This window comes from Camelus dromedarius, chromosome 2 (genome assembly GCF_036321535.1).
Source record: "Camelus dromedarius isolate mCamDro1 chromosome 2, mCamDro1.pat, whole genome shotgun sequence".
Lineage (NCBI taxonomy): Eukaryota > Metazoa > Chordata > Mammalia > Artiodactyla > Camelidae > Camelus > Camelus dromedarius.
In genome coordinates this window covers 48,981,179-49,000,898 of record NC_087437.1, presented here as the reverse complement: position 1 = coordinate 49,000,898, position 19,720 = coordinate 48,981,179, and the positions used below count along the sequence as shown (strand labels likewise).

At 35.7% G+C, this 19,720-nt stretch overlaps 1 protein-coding gene across 1 annotated transcript in view; it reads right to left on the bottom strand.

Annotated features, from left to right (window-relative positions):
* Positions 1-19,720, bottom strand: part of SOX2 (SRY-box transcription factor 2) — a 627,102-nt gene that overhangs the window by 497,456 nt on the left and 109,926 nt on the right. The window lies entirely within an intron of this gene.

The following is a 19,720-nucleotide window of genomic DNA, read 5'->3' as shown; positions in this document are numbered from 1 at the left end:
CCCAGAGAAGCTGTGACTGCTCCAAATACCAGAGCCAGTGAAGGACAAAGGAAACCCAGACTTCTGACACACACATCACTCCTCTCCTCTTTTCATGTCACTCAGCTGATTTTCTGGCTTGAACCTCCACATTGAAATAGATAGTGAACTCTGCACTGAGCAAACAGTAAACAGGCGCATCACTGTAAAAAGCCCACAAGCTCTGATGCCAAAGAGCGCCTTACTGGCACGCGTCCTCTCCCCATTTCTCTTACTCTTCCACTTTCCCCTCAGAGTCTTAGCTCTGCGGTACTCCAGAAAACGAACGGGGCTCAAAGTAAATTAGCTTAGCTTTGCCACAGACTAGCTCTGAGACCTTGGGCAGCTTACTTAACATTTCCAGGCCTCAGTTTCCTCATCTGTAAAATGAACGGGCTGGATAGGAACTCTAAACTCCCATCTCCCAGATCTTTAGCAATTAAAATATAAATAAGATCTATTTATTTCTAAGGCCATTGAGTTTTCTCTAACTCTATAAACTCCTGTAGAGCTAGTATTATATCTTCTTGTTCATCGTAACTTTTCCAGCACATATGAAATGATCCCCCAAAAGCTTGTCTAATACCGTCATCTGCAGAAATTGTGGTCGAACAAAACAACAAGGAGATTTGGCCCTTGACTGAGGTTACAGAAAGGAAAGTATCTCTAGTTTTCCCGTTCCCGGGTTGGCCTGCTGTCTTCCACCAACTCGGATACACAAATGGGTCTTTCTAGATATAATATTTAAACTAAATCTATGTATATGTTTATAAATGTAAAGTAGAAGTGTTTTAATAATAACATAAGAAACAGCCTTATATACATCACTGATTTTTTAATTCACCAAATGATGTCACAGAGTATACACTTTTAAACTATAAATACATCTACTTTTCATCGCACTGCATTAATCTAGCCCTTTATGTGAAACAATACTACTAATTCCTATTAAAGCTTCCCTGAATAGAAAGCTATTTTGTGGACACAGAAATCCACTTTTTCTAAATCTCATTTCTTTTTATCTTTGACACTGCCATTCTGCTCTCTCTTTGTGGAAAAGAGGAAATCCTTTCAGAGCCAACAGGCTCAAATACCATAGCGACTGAGATTACCATTACTGACATCCCAGCTGAATAAACCGTAAGGAGCATTTCGTCTCACCTTTCACCTTGAAATAATCACAGCACTGGAAGTGCAGGCTCTTGGGTGACAAATGACAGCAAAATTGTCCCTCACACTTTAGCCTTGGAAATTGACTTCAATAATGGTTTATAAAGTTACCCTTTAAAAAATAAATTTTGCCAGGAATAATACCAAATTTAAAAAGGAAAACTTGTATAGGCAACAGAACCTCCTTATTTCTGCACTCATTCTTAAGTACCTCAACTCTCCTCCACCCTTCCATATTCACCAAAAGCATTTTCACTTATGATTTAATAATTTAAAGCACTGGCTGCAAGTTTTCCTTCATTTTTTATCAATAATTTGTGAGTTGCAGATGCACTCTTTATGGCTAACAACTCACAATTCATAACCCCTGCATGGTAGGTAAGTGTGCTACACATAAAAGGCTTTTAAATACTCACAATAATTTAAAATGCCTTGATAAATGCAAGGAGGTACATAAGCATAACCCAATGTCTTTCTGGCAACAAAGACCTAAATCTGATAAAAAAAAAACTGCAATCCAAACTCATCTTCTGCCCTTCTCCCCCACAGCCCCATCTTCCCCTATTCCTGTCATCAACTCCCTTGGTATCACCAAATGAAAAAACTTGTCACATTTACTGCCTCTCTCACTCCTTGTACTAACCGATCACTAAATCTCATAGTACCAGCCTCAGAGATGTCTCTGAAATGTGCCCTCTTGTCTCTAGCCCACATCCACTGCCTTAACACAGACCTTCCTAATCTCCTGCAGGAACTACTATAATAGTTGCCTTCCTGATCCTGTTTCTTCCCACTGCACTCTGCGCTTAGCACTGCCACCTGCCATCTTCCAAAACACATTGATGGTCATGTCAGCCTCTAATTTATCATTTCAGATGTAGAGGTAGAGAGACCAGCCACGGGCAGAATGATGTGGCAGAGCTAGGAGAAAGCGGGAGAAGAAATACCCGAACCTCTCTCTCCTACCCTCTGACCTCTGCTAATATCTCCAATTGGCTGAATCCAAATGGAAGCCAGAAGGGATCCTGGGTGATGCAGACCTAAGGGACAGCACATAACAGGACAGAGATAGGTAAAGATCGGATTTAGGGGGCAGATGGAGAATAACCTGCACAACCCCATCCTTTCTTCATCTTCCAGATGCCCTCTCCACCTATAAGATCCAGCTCAAAAGTAACTTTCCCAAGCAGAGTTACTCTATATTTTTTTCTTCATATCTGTCTCCATATATCACAACATTTCATTGCAATTTGTCTCCTTACTCATCATTTCCCCCAAATCTTCAGCCTCTGAAAGGCTGGAACAGTATCTTATGTTTCATTTAATTTACACAGTCTTTGGCATATTATTGACCCTCAGGGTGTGTGAGTGAACTGAGATGCAAACAGGGAAAAAGGGTTTCCCCAATATTTTGCAAGGAAAGAAATAATCACAATTAACTACCGCGTGTATAAATCCAGACCTTTCCTGATGCCAGACTGCAGTCCTCTGTGTCCACATTGCCTAAAGGAATTGCATGGGGGACGCCACATACCTGATCAAGAAAAAGCTCTTTAATGAATTACTTAATAGATAAACAACCTTACTCCCACCAATCAGACTCCCTGTCTTGATCTGTTCAGGCTTTTGTAACAAAATATCGTAGACTGGGTGACTTCACAAACAACAGAAACTTATTTCTCACAGTGCTGGAGCCTGTGTAAAGTTCAAGATGAAGCACCCGCAGATTTGGCGTCTGATGAGAGCCCACGTCTTGGTTCATAAGCAGCCATCTTTTCTTGGCTGTACCCTCACATACGGAAGGGCTCCGGGGTCTCTTGGGTCTCTTCTGCACGGGCTCTAATCCCACTTATGACAGCTCCACCTTCATGACCTAATCACCTCCCAAAGGCCCCACTTCCAAATACCTTCACATTAGGATTAAGTTTCAACATAAGAATTTTGGGAGGGACACATTCAGTCTATGGCCCTCTCCTAAAGCCGCCTGGAGTGGCCAGGCCTCAAACTTGCTCATGGCATCTCTGGACACCCTCTGCACTCACTAACATTTACCTCTTTCACTGTTGCATTCAGATGTGTACCGCTTATGTCACACTCACACGGCATGACTTTGAGTCCCATCTGCCTTGAAATTGAGACAGCGTTGTATTTGTGCACATAAACTCCGTGTATAATTTTCTCTCAATCTCTCCTAGATTTTTTGTCTGCATTTTTTAATGAAGTTGTATAATTTACATGGGAAATGATTTGTTATGGTGTACCTATAAGATGGAACAACATACAGCCATTAAAATGTTTATAGATACATTTAATGATATGAGAAAATGCTTATTATAAAATTTTAAGTGAACAAAAAGAAGCTGTAAAATTGAATATAATATGATCTCAACCAGGTAAGACAAAACATAGTTTAAGAAGCAAGTGCAGCAAAATGTTTCTTCACAGTGGTTATCTCTAGTAGGGGACTGAGTGGGACTTTTATTCTCTTGCCTATACTTTTTGGGGTATGTTATAACTTTTTCAAAGGAACATAAGCATTTTTGAAATCAAACTATTCTGTAAGAATGCCTCTATCTTTGATGAGGAGTCAAACAGAGCACAGTGAATTCTGGTATAATTTTCATACTGTCATAGAGTCTCTTAGGATCAAATTACATCCTAGCTTCTAAAACAGTTCTGTTCTTAAGTGGAGACTAAAAATGGAAAATACATTTTTAAAGCTAAATTATTTCTGGTGAGGTCTTGCTATTGTTCCTCAATTTATCACCTCTACCAAAGCAAAGTTTCCTTCTCACACCAGCTTATCTTCCCAACATATAAGAACACATAACACATAGTCACGTTCTTCTTTCTCCCCATCTACCCAAACTCAAACCCTTGGAGATTTTCATTTCTTTATTCATTTGTTCATTTAACCAGCATTTATTTAAGAGAGAGGGCAGTGGGGATGGAGAAGCAGGAATGGATGTGAGAGACATTTAACAAAAAGAATCAACTGGACTTAAATAATATAGTAGATGTGGGTAACAGAGAAGCCTAGAATTACTTCAAATATTCTGGCTTGCCCAAATAAATGGATGGGGAATTTACCAAGATTCACTGTCTGAGAGATGAAGCTAAGATGTAGTTTTTGAATACTGACACATATTTGTTTTATCACCTAGAATAAATTACATAACCTCTTTTGATCATATGTACAACAGAGCTAATAATAGTACCTATATTATAAGGTTGTTGAGAAGATTAAATGGATTAAAACATTTAATGAACCCATAACAGTTCTTGAGGTATAGAAAAGTATATTATTGTTACTGTTGTGATTCTTTTGTACTCCTCTTTCACACATTCCACCCCAACATTTTTCAAGTCCTTTAAGGTCTACCATAACATCATCTGTTGAATCTGCCCCCACTTTTCTATTTCTGTTCTCACCAACCTCATTCAGAATGTCATCACCTAATCACTGGAATATGTAATAACCATTAAACTGGTCTCCTATACATTGTATCTCTCATCACTTTGATCTATCCCACACCTGTGTGCCAATCACATTTTCTAAAGCGCATCTATAATCATGGCATTTCCTGATCAAAAAACCTTTAATGGCCCTCTATTATGCTACAGAAGTTCCTCTCATTTGTTTACCTTCATTTCTGGACTTTCTGATCAAGAGATTCCTGCCTCCTTTTCCATATTAGTGATCTAGGCCGACAAGGAAAGAAAGCAGGTCATCGTTGCCATCAACAAACCTGAAGCATACAGTTGCCTATAAACTCTCTTCTGCACCTTTCCCTGTCCCTTTGGTTCTCTAGGGCTGGAAGTACTTCAGAGGCCTAAGAACAAACAAGAATCATTCAAAACACCTTGCCCTCTCACTGCCCTAAAACCCCAGAGGGAGAAAATTTTAAAAAGCACTCCAAGATTTATCATTGTCATAATTCTAGGATCATTTAGGTTCTGCTATCAAATGCCCCTATATTTTAGGTCTTTTCTTCTCACAGTCCTTTTTGGCTTATGCTTTCATCTATTTTGTTGTGATAACATCTAATATACACTTGAAACCATCTTCTATTTTATGTCCTTTATGTTTACTGAATTCTTCACTGAAGAGATTCATTAGTGTGACAGAGTGTAACCTCTCCATCCTGCCCCTACTGTGCTTTTCCTCCTTCTGCTAATCTGGTGTGTTTAATATCCTGATACTCTTTTAGTGCCTATCAGCGTGGGGTCAAACATATTCTGCCCTACCTGAGAGATGGTCTTCCATAATCCCTCCAAAATATCCACCCAGGACTAATAAAATAGTCTATTGGTAAACAAGAAATTTTCAGGAACTGAAATGCATTAGGAATCTACTACAAGTTTCCTTCCCAAACCACTTGAAGCACTGATAAGTGATCTCAACTCCGGGAGTAAGTGGGAAAGGGCAGCAAGGATGCTAAGTACTGTGGATTACTGAGCCACTCTTACAATGGGGCATATGTTGGTGTCAGAACATAAGCTAAGAATTATTTCACCAAACAGAATTAATCTCTAGCCCTAACTTGGCAATGGAGACAAAATTCACCAACAACCAAACAATATCATTAGAAGGTCACCACAGTGATCACAGTAGTTTATAACATCAACATGTCAAGAGCACATTCCAGTGTTTACAACATTCTAACCCCCATTTGAGATCTTCTGTCCAAAATGATAGAATAACTTTTCCCTCCCAAAATTCCATAAAAAATGAGACTACAAAGGAGAAAGTAAGACCAAAGCAATTAAACAATGGAAATGAGAAAGGAACAAAAAAGTCTAAGAAACTGCTTAAAGACACAGAGGATCTGAGACCAGAAGAACAAAAAAAATTTTTAATAAAATAATAGTAAAAAAGAGAGAGTTCAGAAATTCGTCCATGTCTCCAGAGAATAAATTAAAATATAAAAATAAAGAAATTATATGAGAAAATTGAGAGATTAAAGGTAGATCTAAGAGATACCATATCCAACTAATTGGAATTGCAGAAGAATAAAACAGAGTTGATGGTGGATAATCAAGGAAACAAAAAAGGAGAATTTCTTTGAACTGAAGAAAGATTTGAAGCTTCAGATAAAAAAAAAGACCCACAAAATACAAGAGCAGAGTGGCAGGCACATCAGGAAATTTCTAAACTTTAAGGATAATGAGAAAAATCTACAAGCTCCCAGAGAAGGAAAAAAATAAATCATATGCAAAAAACTAAAAAATCAAGTTGACATCAGAATTTTCATCTTCAAAACCAAAATTTAGAAAACAATGAAATAATGCAGCATTATCTACAAAGTTCTAAAGGAAAAGGATTTTGCATCTGGAATTCCACACTTACCTGTATGCTAATCAAGTAGGAGAGGAAAACAGACATTCCTATTCCTGTAAAAATTTCAGTGCTATTGATATATTCTCCCCCAACAAAAACTTTCCTTGATGATATAGCCCAGCAAAACAATGGAATTATTGAGAAAGGACTTAGTATTGTGTCATTGTTAAGAAAGTAGATTCTGGAGCCAGTTTGCCTCAATTTTGAATCCTGAATCCCCATTTACCAGCTGTGTGACCTTGGGCAAATACCTAACCTCTCTGTGCCTCAGTTTCTTCATCTGCAAAAGAGGACGATGATTATAATACTTATATCACAGGGCACTGTAGAAATTAAATTGGCTAATACATAAATATTTGGTACCATACCTGGTACATAGTAAACATTATGCAAGGTTTGCTATGCTTCTAAATGTTAGCTAAATTAAAAATAAACACCACCACCTCCAGTTTCAGCTCACCATGTAAAGAATTTGGAAGTAGTCACTCCCATTCTTACAAGAAGAAAACAGCTGAACAAACAAAAAATCAATGATATCTCTTGGACCTGTCAGAATATTGAGACCACAGGGCAAACCATCACCCTGAAATCACAGCTGATCACAGCTTGCAATAGTTTTTAATATCAACATGATATTGAATCATAGACAAGATCAGTTTACTTGGAACAGAAGCCACTGGAGCCATAAACTGGTAGCCCTATTTAAATGGTAACTATGAGCTGTTGGAGACTGAATGTGGACTGCTAGAGACCCAGATTTTGGGAAGCCACCACACTTTCATGGGTTTTACCCCTCAAGAACTCCACCAGATTCTCAAGGTAAAGATTCAAGAAAAATTCCTTTGTATTTCTGGCAAGGGAAAAGGAAAAGTAAATGTTATGAAAGAACCCAGAACTTTCTCCATAAAAAAGATCTTCTGTTCAAGGGAAAAGACTTTACCTCAGCTTTATGTGACCTGGGGGAAGGGCAATTAACTACCCAACTCCAGCCTCCTCTAGCCTTCTTGCCTCACCTAAGAGGAAGGGAGGAAAGCTAAGAAATGTTTGTGACGGTCACAACATAGAGAAATAGGCCCATTAAAAGACTAAAATTTATTTTTTTTTATTTTTTAATCAATTTGGGGGGTAATTAGGTTTATTGATTGATTGATTCATCTAATGGAGGTATTAGGGATTGAACCTATGACCTCGTTCATGCTAAGCATGCACTCTACCACTGAGATATACCCTCCCCCTGAAATTTCATCTTAAGATTATAAAATGCATCCCACCCTCATACTTTAACATCACATCAATGGGGCTTCAATATAATGATAGTGGATTACAATGGAAGAAACTAAAAGACACAGATTCTATTTAAGAAGTTCTTAGGGAAACACAAACACAAAAGGGAGACCAAAACAAGGACACTAGAGGAAATTGAAACCTCTGGCACCTACGACTACAGACAGTATTAAACACAGCCTAACTCCTACCCAGATCAACATAAAATCATACACTAAAAGTCTATTTACCTCAGTTCCTATTAGCCAATAATACATCATGTCCAGCTTTCAACAAAAAATGACAAATTAAAGAAAACCAGCCTAAAGAGACAAAGCAAGTATCAAAACCAGACTTGATAGGACATAGATTTTGGAACTATTACATAGGGAATTAAATAACTATTATTAATATATAAAGAACCCTAATGAAAAAAGTAGGCAAAATGCAAAAGCATATGGTAATGTAAGCAGAGAGATGGAAACTAAGAATCAAAGAAAATTCTGGAAATCAAAAAAGACATTGATAAACCTTAAAAACCTTTCTTATTGCTATATGAAGGAAGTCAGTCTGAAAGGCTGCATACCAAATTATTCCAATCATATGACAATCTGAAAAAGGCAAAATTATAGAAACAGTAAAACAATCAGTGGTTTCCAGAGGCTTAGGGGGAGTTGGGAACATTGAATAGATGTTTTAGCACAAGGGATTTTGAAGGCAAATAAAGTACTTTGTATGACACTGGAATTACGCATTTGTTCTAACTGAAAGAACTTTACAAGGCAAAAAGTAAACTTTAATTAATTCAAATTTTCAAAATGACTTAGGAGATCAAGGGATTCTAGAAAGAAATGAAGACTGTGACAGAGGAACTGAATTGAAAATTATAAATGTATGGAAAAAATTTTATTGAAGGGGGCAGAGTGAAAAGGTGCTGACCTAAGTAACTTTGGAAATGAGTGGAGTCTGTAAGACTAAAAGCAAAGAAACTGTTCGTATGCTTTATACTCAGGTGAATAAAGTTGTTTCCCATGGGGCTATGCATTAATGATTCTGATACTGTTACATGTGTATATTGAAATATACTAAATAAATAAACAACTAAGTAAATGGATGGTGGGTGGTAGGAGTCAAGTTTCTCACTGTTGGAGGAGAATTTATAGATAAGTAAGAGGAGTAGGCAAGTGTGATCCATGTGGTAATGAATTAGAGTCGGCGACATAGGCAAGAACTCATCTTTAGCTTAATGTGAGCACAGGCATACCTTGTTTTACCGCACTTTATGTTACTGCACTTCACAGATACTGTGTTTTTTCTAAATTGAAGGTTTATGCAAACCCTGAGTCAAGCAAGTCTTGACTTTCTTGTTAGGACCTAATGTGGCTGGTGACTTTAAGATGAAGCCAATGCTCATAGAATTATACTACATCTATTCTGTCTGTTCTCTATAAATGGAAAGCCAAAACCTGTTTACAACATGGTTTCTTGAATATTTTAAGCCCAATTTTGAGACTTAATGCTCAGAAAAAAAAATTCTTTCTAAATATTATGGCTCATTAACAATACACCTTGTCATACAAGAGCTCTGATGGAGATGTACAATAAGGTAAATGCTGTCTTCATGCCTGCTAACCCAACATCCATTATTCAGTCCATGGATCAAGGAGTAATTTTGACTTTTAAGTTTCATTACTCACAAATACATTTTGTATTTATATTAAGAAACACTTCAGTGGAGGAAGTAACTACAGATATGGTAGAAATAGCAAGATAACTAGAATTAGAAGTAGACCCTAAAGATGTGACTGAATTGTTGCAATCTCATGATAAAACTTTAATGGATGAGGAGTTGCTACTTGTGGATAAGCAAAGAAAGTGTTTTCTTGAGACAGAATCTATTCCTAGTGAAGATACTGTAAAGATTGTTGAAATGACAAAAAAGCATTTATAATATTACATCAATTTTAGGCGGTGGTAAGGTTAGAGAGGATTGACTCCAATTTTGAACGAAGTTCTACTGTGGGTAAAATACTACCACACAGCACTGCATCCTATAAAGAAATGGTTTGTGAAAGGAAGAGTCAATTAGTGCAGCAAATTTCACTGTTGTCTTATATTAAGAAATTGCCACACTCACCCTCTACCTTCAGCAACCACTGTCCTGATTAGTCAGCAGCCATCAACATCAAGGCAAGACTCTCCACCACCACAAAGATTACTACTCACTGAAGACTCAAATGATGGCTAACATTTTTTAGGGATAAAATAATTTTTTAATTAAGGTATGTACATTTTAAAAAACATAATGCTATTGCACATTTAACAGACTACAGTGTACTGTAAACATAACTTTTATATGCACTGGGAAACCAAAACATTTGTGTAACTCACTTTATTGTGATATTTGCTTATTATGGTGGTCTAGAACTGAACCCACAATATCCCTGAGGTATGCCTATACAGAGAAATGATTACACAAAGAAATAATTACAGATATGTGCATATACTAGGTTAGTATACACACATATACTTCCTTTCTGTATCAGCTGAGAGAACCCAAAAGAAATGACATGCCATAGCATGAGCACACCTAGCACCCAGATCTTATTTCTAACAACATTTTCCAATAAAAGGATCCAGAGCTTCTTGGAGACATGGTTGATTCTACAAGTAGGGAGAAACTATACAGGTTGAGACTAGAGCATTTTATGTGCCAGAAAGTCAGGACATACTTAGGGAAAAAAGAAAACCTATATGATGATCAAAAACACACAGAAGCTAACTGGAAGAGCTCCCAGTGACCAAAGATGAAATAATTTTAACTTTGAATAAATTAGTATTTGATTATAACCCAAAGTATAAAATAAATCTCTATGAGTCCATACTGGTATAAATAAATTATTGAATAAGTAAATAAATGGGGAAATGAGACAAATCTCCTTGCAGAATATTTCTAAATAATTTATATAGATACTCTGCCCTCAAGGAAAGAGAGCACAATTCCTTACTCCTTAAGTGTGACCTCTGCAAGTGCCTTCCTTCCCGAGAGATCAGTATGGAAAGTGGGAAACAGACTAACTTTACAGTAAAGAAATCTGACAAACACCATCTCAACCAGGTGATTAAGGTCAACATCAACAGTGATATATAATGTTAATAATATGTACCCTTGACGTGCTGCAATGTGACTTCACCTCTGTGGTATACCTTCCAAAACCCCGTAAGCCCAGTTTCATTATAAGAAAAGTATCAAAGTCCAATAGAGGGTATCCTATAAAACACTTGACCAGTACTAGTCAGAACTGTCAAGGTCATTTTAGTAAGTTAAATAAAGACCACCCAAGGATGTCAGTTCCTAATCTCTGGAACTTGTAAATGTTACCCTTTTTGGAAAAGGAGTTCTTTGTAAATGTAATTAAATTAGGGCTTCTGAAGTGAAGACATTATCCTGGATTATCTGAATTGGCCTAAATGCCATCACAAGGGTCCTTATAAGAAAGATGGAAAGGGAATCTAATGCAGAGACACATATAGAACAAGGCAATGTGAAGATGGAGGCAGAGATTGGAGTGAGGCAGCCACAAGCCCAGGAAGGCCAGGGCAGCCACCAGAAACTGGAAGATGCAAGGAACAGATTCTCTCCTAGAGCCCCAGAGAGAGTGTGGCCCTGCTAGATTTTGGACAGTTAGCCTCCTGAACTGTGAAAGAATATATTTCCATTCTTTCCAGCCATCAAATTTGTGGTAATGTGTTATAGCAGGCACAAGAAATTGATACGATCATTGAAAACAAAAGTCTGAGTAACTGACATAGCCAAGAGGAGTTTAAGGAGACATGACAACAAGGTGTCATGGGATATGTGATATTCTGGATGGGATCCTGGAATGAAAAATTTATATTAGATTTTAAAAACTCTAAGAAAATCTGAATAAAGTATAGACTTCATTTAATAATACTATATCAATATCAGTTCATCAATTATAATAATACACTATACTAATGTAAGATATTAACAATAGGGGAAATTGGGGATGAGGTATATAGGAACACTCTGCATTATCTTTTAATTTTTTTTCTGTAAATATAAAACTGTTATAAATGTTAAAGTGTATTAAAAATGTAAACATTGATAAATGGATTCCGCCCCTATGGAAAACAGTATAGAGGTTCCTTAAAAAAATAAAAATAGAGCTATCATATGATCTAGCAATTCCAATCCTGGGCATATATCCAGAAAAGATGAAAACCTTAATTTGAAAAGATACATGCACCCTAATGTTCACGGAAGCACTATTTACAATAGCTAAGACATGGAAACAACCCAAGTGCCCATAAACAGATGACTGGTTTAAGAAGATGTGGTATATATATATATACAATAGAATATTACACAGCCCTAAAAAAGAATGAAATATTGCCATTAAAGATACATGCACCCTAATGTTCACGGAAGCACTATTTACAATAGCTAAGACATGGAAACAACCCAAGTGCCCATAAACAGATGACTGGTTTAAGAAGATGTGGTATATATATACAATAGAATATTACACAGCCCTAAAAAAGAATGAAATATTGCCATTTGCAGCAACATGGTTAGACCTAGAGATAATTATACTGAGTGAAGTCAGTCAGATGAAAATAAATATCATGATATCACTTATAAGTGGAATCTTAAAAAAAAACAAACCCAATACAAATGAATTTATATACAAAACAGACTCACAGACAAAGGAAACAAACTTATGGTTACCAAAGGGGAAAGAGAGGAGGACAGGGATAAATTAGGAGTATGGGATTAACAGATACAAACTACTATACATAAAATAGATAAGCAATAAGGATATACTGTATAACACAGTGAACTATAGTCAATATCTTGTAATAATGTATAATGGAAAATAATTTGAAATATACATAAAACTGAGTCAATTTGCTGTACACCTTTAAAACTAACACAATATTGTAAATCAACTATACTTCAATTAAAAATGTAAATATTGATAAATAACACTGTGGAAACAAAATCTATATGATTACAACAAACCCTGGTTATAAGGAATGAAAGATGGTGATGTGTGGGACTGGGATACAGCTAACTATTAAGTTTTAACATAGAAAAAAATGTTTCAATATGTTCATTAAAAATTTTAAGGTAAAGAACAAAGAAATTTTTTTTCAAGCCCCTAAAAGGGAAAATAATTTAATCTAGGAGGAAAATCAGGATAAGGAAAAATATATATACCTAATAAAGTATGATAAAATGCAAACACAAAATAAAAGGGTAATAATAAGACAAAACATATCAATAAAGTTAATTATTTCATTTCTAGCAATATGCTACTTACAATAGTAAAAGGTTAAAAATAAAGCATAGATAAATATACGTCAGGGAAATCACAATAAAAGAAAGCATGTGTGCCATTATTAGCATAAAAAAAGTAGAATTCAAATCAAAAAGCATGAAATGGGACAAGGAGGGATTTATAGTGAAATAAGCTGTAATTCCCTCGAGAAGATAACTATAGTCATGAACCATCAGGACTAAAGAATACACCATCAAAATATAAAGCAAAAGCTAAAAAAAAAAAATGTGGCTTTATCCACAAAGTCAAAATTATAATAGAAAACCTTAACTCATCCCTTTCAGAAAAGGACAGAATAAGCAAGCAAGAAATAAAAGAAGTTTACTGAGAATGTGAATAACACTATTACTAGATTTATTTTATTAATGTATATAGAATGAATACCAAACTTACAAAGAATATATTTTCCTGCAGAATTCTGAAATACTGCCAAAAAAATTGCCATGAGTAAAGTCACAATAAAACCATCAATGAATTCTTCAAAGTTGAAATTTACAGGCCACATTATCTAGTCACATTCAGTACTATAAGCTAACAACAAAAGTAGACCATTAATCTACTTATAAATAACCAACTACAGGAATACCACATATTAAAACCAGCAGGATGCAACTAAGGTAATAACCCTAAATACATTTATTTGAAACAATTGAAAATAAACTAAGTGTTCAACTAGAGAGCTATTTAAAAAACCCAACAAAATAAATAAAAAGATTATTTTAAATGAAAAATTATTAATAAATAAAAATTCATGAAAAAAGATAAAAATGACAGACCTAAGAAGTAAAAAGTCTTTGAAAAGACTACTAACACAGAAATATGCATAACAAGTCTAACCAAGAAAGAGAGAGATAAGGCATAAATAATAAAAGATGGAGAAAGAGAAGCAATCTTAAAATGGAGATTATTTTTATTATAAGAGAATACTGTGTGCAACTCCTTAACCAATAAAATTGAAACTATAAGAAAGAGATTATTACATAAGAATATTTAAATGACCAAAGTGCAAAAATGATAAAAAGTCTGAAAATTCAGACCAATAACCATAGAAGAAATGGAAAACATAGCCAAATATTTATTCCCCCCAAATACACCAGGGCCAGGTATTTTTATATGAAAAGTCTATCAAAAATTCAAAAACTAAGTAAATTCCATGTAATTTAAATTTCTCAAACTCAGTAGAGTTGGAAACTAAGAAAACATAAAATGCCAAAGTATTCTCATTAAATCTGGAGATAAAACAAGGATGTTCATTACCTATTACTATTATTCTGGTAGTTTTAGACAATAAATTAATCAGGGAAAAGAAATCAAATGGCACAATTATCAGACAGAGACCAAACTATATGATTGTCTACCCAAGACAATTCAAAAATCTAAAAATATCAACTGACAAAATAGTAGAAGCACTAAGATAGTTCTACTAGGATTTTGGATATAAGGCAAATATATCAAAATCAATAATTTTATACACTTGTAACAACAGAAGAATCATAAAATTTTTAAAAATCTATTTACAAAACAAAGATATAAAAATTTCATAATTTTATAGCTTACAATTTGATTAAGCAAGAAAATATTTATCTAAAAATACACAAGTACACTGTGCATAAAATCATAAAACTTCACTGAAAGAGAGAAAAGGAGACCTCCAAAGAGGAGAAATATATCACATTCCTGGATGAAAGGATTCAACATGGAAAGGGTATCAACCCTTTCCTAAATCCATCAATTCAATCTAAGTCCAACCAAAATCTCATTTATATTAACATATTTGCTTTAAATTAAAGAGGTTTTCCTAAAAAAAAAATGCAGAATTATAAAGAAATTCATGAAAAATAAATAAATTGTGGAGCCTAGCTCTACACATTCAAAGTATGCCTTAAATTATCTTAAAAACAATGTGATCCTGGTACAGGAACTGAAAAATAGGTCAGTGGAAGGAAGAGAGCACAGAAACAAAATCAGGCAAACATGCGAACATAACATAATAAAGGTGATATTTCAAACCTGTGAGGAGATGATGTATTAAATAACATTAACACAATTATATGAAAGAACTTTCCAAAGAATATTGTTAGGTTACAGGCAGGATGAAGATGGCAGAGCAGGGAGACCCTGAGACCACCTCCTCCCACAGACACACCAAACCTACAACTACATATAGAGCAACTCTCTCTGAGAACATGAAGACTAAAGAACATCTCTTCTACAATTAAGGATATGATGAAAAAACCACACTAAGACGGGTAAGAGGGGAAAAGAAGCAATCGAGCCAGGGCCCACACCCCTAGGGGGCAATGCAAAGGAGGAAAAGGATATCACAAATTTGGAGGTCCTCCCTAAACAGTGAGGGGCACCCCAACCTTGGGAATCAGCACTAGGAAGACAAGCCCCCTCAAATGGTTTTGAAAACTAGTGAGACTTATGCCTGGGAGAGACATTGGGCTGCAGGAAACCAAGATTCTGCTCTTAAAGTGTGTGCACACAAACTTACTTGCTCTGAGTCCCAGAGCAGAGATAGGTGCCTGGTACTCTAGGTGGACTGTGAAACCTGCCCCGGCACACTCCCAGCCCACACCCGACTCCAGCTCCAACCCCACCCCACCAAACTGGCAGCCCCCAGTGCACCCCAGAAGAACTTCTAGTACCAAAACGAGACAAAGACACTACAAAAAAAGAAAAAGCACAAGCCAATATTCCTGATGAACATAAATGCAAACATCCTCAACAAAATATTAGCAACCAAATTCAGTAATACATTAAAAGGATCATACATCATGATCATATGGGATTTACTCCAAGGAAGAAAGGATGACTCAATATCAGAAAATCAGTCAATGTACATCACATCACAAAATGAAGGAAAGAAATCACATGAGCATTTTAATAGATGCAGAAAAAGCATTCAACAAAATTCAATATCTATTCATGATAAAAAGTCTCAAGAAGAAAGTTTATAGAGAACATACCTCAACATAATAAATAACATTTATGACAAACCTCCAGCTAACAATCATCACACTTAATGGTGAAAAGCTGAAAGTTTTCCTCTAAGATTAGAAACAAGATAAGGATGCCCACTTTCACCACTTCATCAAGATAGTATTGGAACGCCCAGCCATGGCAGTCAGACAAGAAAAAGAAAGAGAAGACATCCAAATTGGAAGGAAAGAAGCAAAACTTACTACTTGAAGATGACATGATACTATATATAGAAAGCCCTAAACACTTCACCAAAAAAAAATACTGTAAGTAATAAATGAATTCAGTAAAGTTGCAGGATAAAAAATTAGTATATGGAAATCCTTTGGAAAAATAAATCAAGAGAACAATCTCATTTACAATCACATCAAAGAGAATAAAATACCTAGGAATAAATTTAAACAAGGAAGTAAAAGACCTGTAGTCTCAAAAGTGTAAGAAATTTATGAAAGAAATCAAAGACAACACAAATAAATGGAAAGATACTCTGTGCTCATGAGTTGAAGAATTAAAGTTGTTAAAATGTCCATACTATCCAAAGCAATCTACAAATTCAGTGTAACCTCTGTCAAAATACCAATGGCATTTTCACAAAACAAAAAGAAATAATCCTAAAAATTTTATGGAACCACAAAAGACCTCAAATAGCCAAAGCAATCTTAGAAAGAACAAATGTAAAGGTATCACCTTCCCTGTCTTCAAACTATTAACAATATTATAGTAATCAGAACACTATGGTACTGGCACAAAACAGACACCTTGATCATAAGGACAGAATAGAGAGCCCAGAAATAAACACATGTGCATATGATGTCAACTAATCTACGACAAAGGAGGCAAGAATATAGAATGGAGAAAAGACAGTTTCTTCAATAAGTGGTGCTGGAAAAACTGGACAGCTATATGTTAAAAATGAAACTAATCCATTTTCTCACACTATATACAAAAATAAACTCAAAATGGAATAAAGACTTAAATGTAGTACCTGAAACCATAAAACTCATAGAAGAAAACATAGGCAGTATGCTCTTTGAAAGTGGTCTTAGAAATATTTTTTGTATATGTCTCATCTGGCAGGGGAAACAAAATAAAAAATTAACAAATGGGACCACATAAAACTAAAAAGCTTTTGCACATCTAAGGAAACCATCTAAAATCAAAAGGCAACTACTGAATGGAAAAAGATATTTGCAAATGATATGTCTTATAAAGGGTTAATATTCAAAATACATTAAAAATCATCCAACTCAACATCAAAATACAAATAATTCAATTAAAAATGGGCAGAAAATATGAATAGACATTTTTCCAAAGAAGACACACATGGCCAACAGGTACATGAAAAGATGCTCAGCATCACTCTCATCAAGGAAATGCAAATCAAAACCACAATGAGATATCACCCCACACCCATCAGAATGGCTATTATCAAAAAGACAACAAATAAGAAGTGTTGGCAAGGCTGTGGGTAAAAGGGAACCTTCATGCACTGTTGATGGGAATGTAAATTGGTATAGCCACTATGGAAAACAGTACAGAGCTTCTTCAAAGATTTTAAAATAGAGCTATCATATGACCCAGCAATTCCACTTCTGAGAATTTATGGAAAGAAAATGAAAACACTAACTAAAAAGATATACGCACCCCATTGTTCACTGCAGCATCATTTATAGTAGCCAAGATATGGAAGCAATCTAAGTGTCCATCAACAGATGAGCAGATAAAGGATACACAAACATGTACATACACACACAAAATGAAGCTTTACTTTGCTAAAAAAATGGAATCTTGCCATTTTAGGCAACATGGTTAAACTTGGAGGGTATTATGCTGAGTGACATAAGTCAGACAAAGACAAATCCTGTATGTTTTCACTCATATGTGAAATATAAAAAATAAAACAACTAAACAAATATAACAAAACAGAAACAGACTCACCGATAACAGAGAACACCCTAGTGGTTGCTAGAGGGGAGGTGGAGGGACGGCAAAACAGGTGAAGGGAATTAAGAGTTACAAACTATCAGTTATAGAATAAATAAGTCATAGGGATGTAATGTACAGCACAGGGAATATAGTCAATAATATTGTAATAGCTTTGCATGGCACATAATCTATAGAAATATCAAATCACTATGTTGTACATCTGAAACTAATAGGTGAGTCAACTATACTTCAATATAAATCAATCATTTGAACAAACAACATAATTATGGTTGTCCTTATGTAAAGGAAAAACAATGGTCACATTGAATGTGTTTCTACTTTAAGCAGGTTTTAGTTTGTAATGCACATTTGAGTAAATAAATTAGAAAAAAACTGTATTTTTAATTGATACCACAAAAATGTTATAGTTTTCAGTGGCATTAAACTTTGCTTTTATAGGCAAGATAAAGCAATTGAGCCAGTTATAGGAAACCCCTCATTCTAATGGACTAAACTTAGGGAAGCTCTGTGCAAGAGACAGATTTTCATCTGGGCCAAGAGAGGTAACCTAAGAAAGTGCAATGAAAAAACTGAGCCTGGCCCCACTGCCAGGACTAGCATTCTTCATCTGTACTATTCTGTGACCCCCTAAGCCACACCCCTTCTCCCCCAGGCTTTTCAAATAGGAGATCTGGTTCAGAAAGATCCTGCCCTCCACCTCCTGATGCCAGCCACACACCGCCTGTAAACTATAAAGTATAAATGGCCAAGACTTAGAGTATTTTCCACTGAAATCCAGGGCAAGGAGGAAGAAGACAGGAGTTGCTTCCTTGCATACACCCTTGCTTTAAGAGCCCAGGGTTCCTAAGTGCTTTTTATGGTTTGTTGACCATTAGAGCATTAAAATGGGAAAGCCGATGATCTACTGCTACTGCTGAAACTGTTAGAACTTCCAGTGGACCCACAATTTAGATGATGACCTGGTTGTTCAATTCCCAAGAGGCCAAGCTCAAGTCTCCAGCACCCAATTAAAACCCACAGTGGATCACTGAGCCTCTGTAACAATCAATATACTGATAAAACTCACAGGGCTTTTTAGAAAAGTCAACATACAGAAAAAAATTTCCTGGGTATCTCCCACGGTGTACCTGCTAGTTTCAGAATACGGCCTGTCCCGCCTACACTCTGAGTATTGCACCATCCATCAAACCAGAAATGTCTCTCCATCTCTCTGGGCGAAACACACTGAAAACAGCACAAGTTCCAAGGGTTTCATTCCACATGCCAAAATTTTGTTCCTAGCATTCTAACTTGAAGCAATTAGCAAGGCTGAGAACTCTAGGCAAGGAGTATTTAGACTCTGATTTAAGTCGATGACTAAACTCGTACAGAAGATACATGAAATGTGGGGCAGCATGGACTGTAGAGGAGGATTACTAGACAATGCACAGCTACAACTACACTTTGTACATAAGTACAAAGGAAATGCACTCTGAATCAGGCAGACATATTTCCATATCTACACCAATCTAAGGATTTCACTAATTCCCAAACTAGAAAAAGACATTTAGAATCTTAGGAGTAGCTTGTTGTTTACTATAATTTTAATAAGCCTTACAGAGTTATTTCATAGCATTATTTCAACCATTCT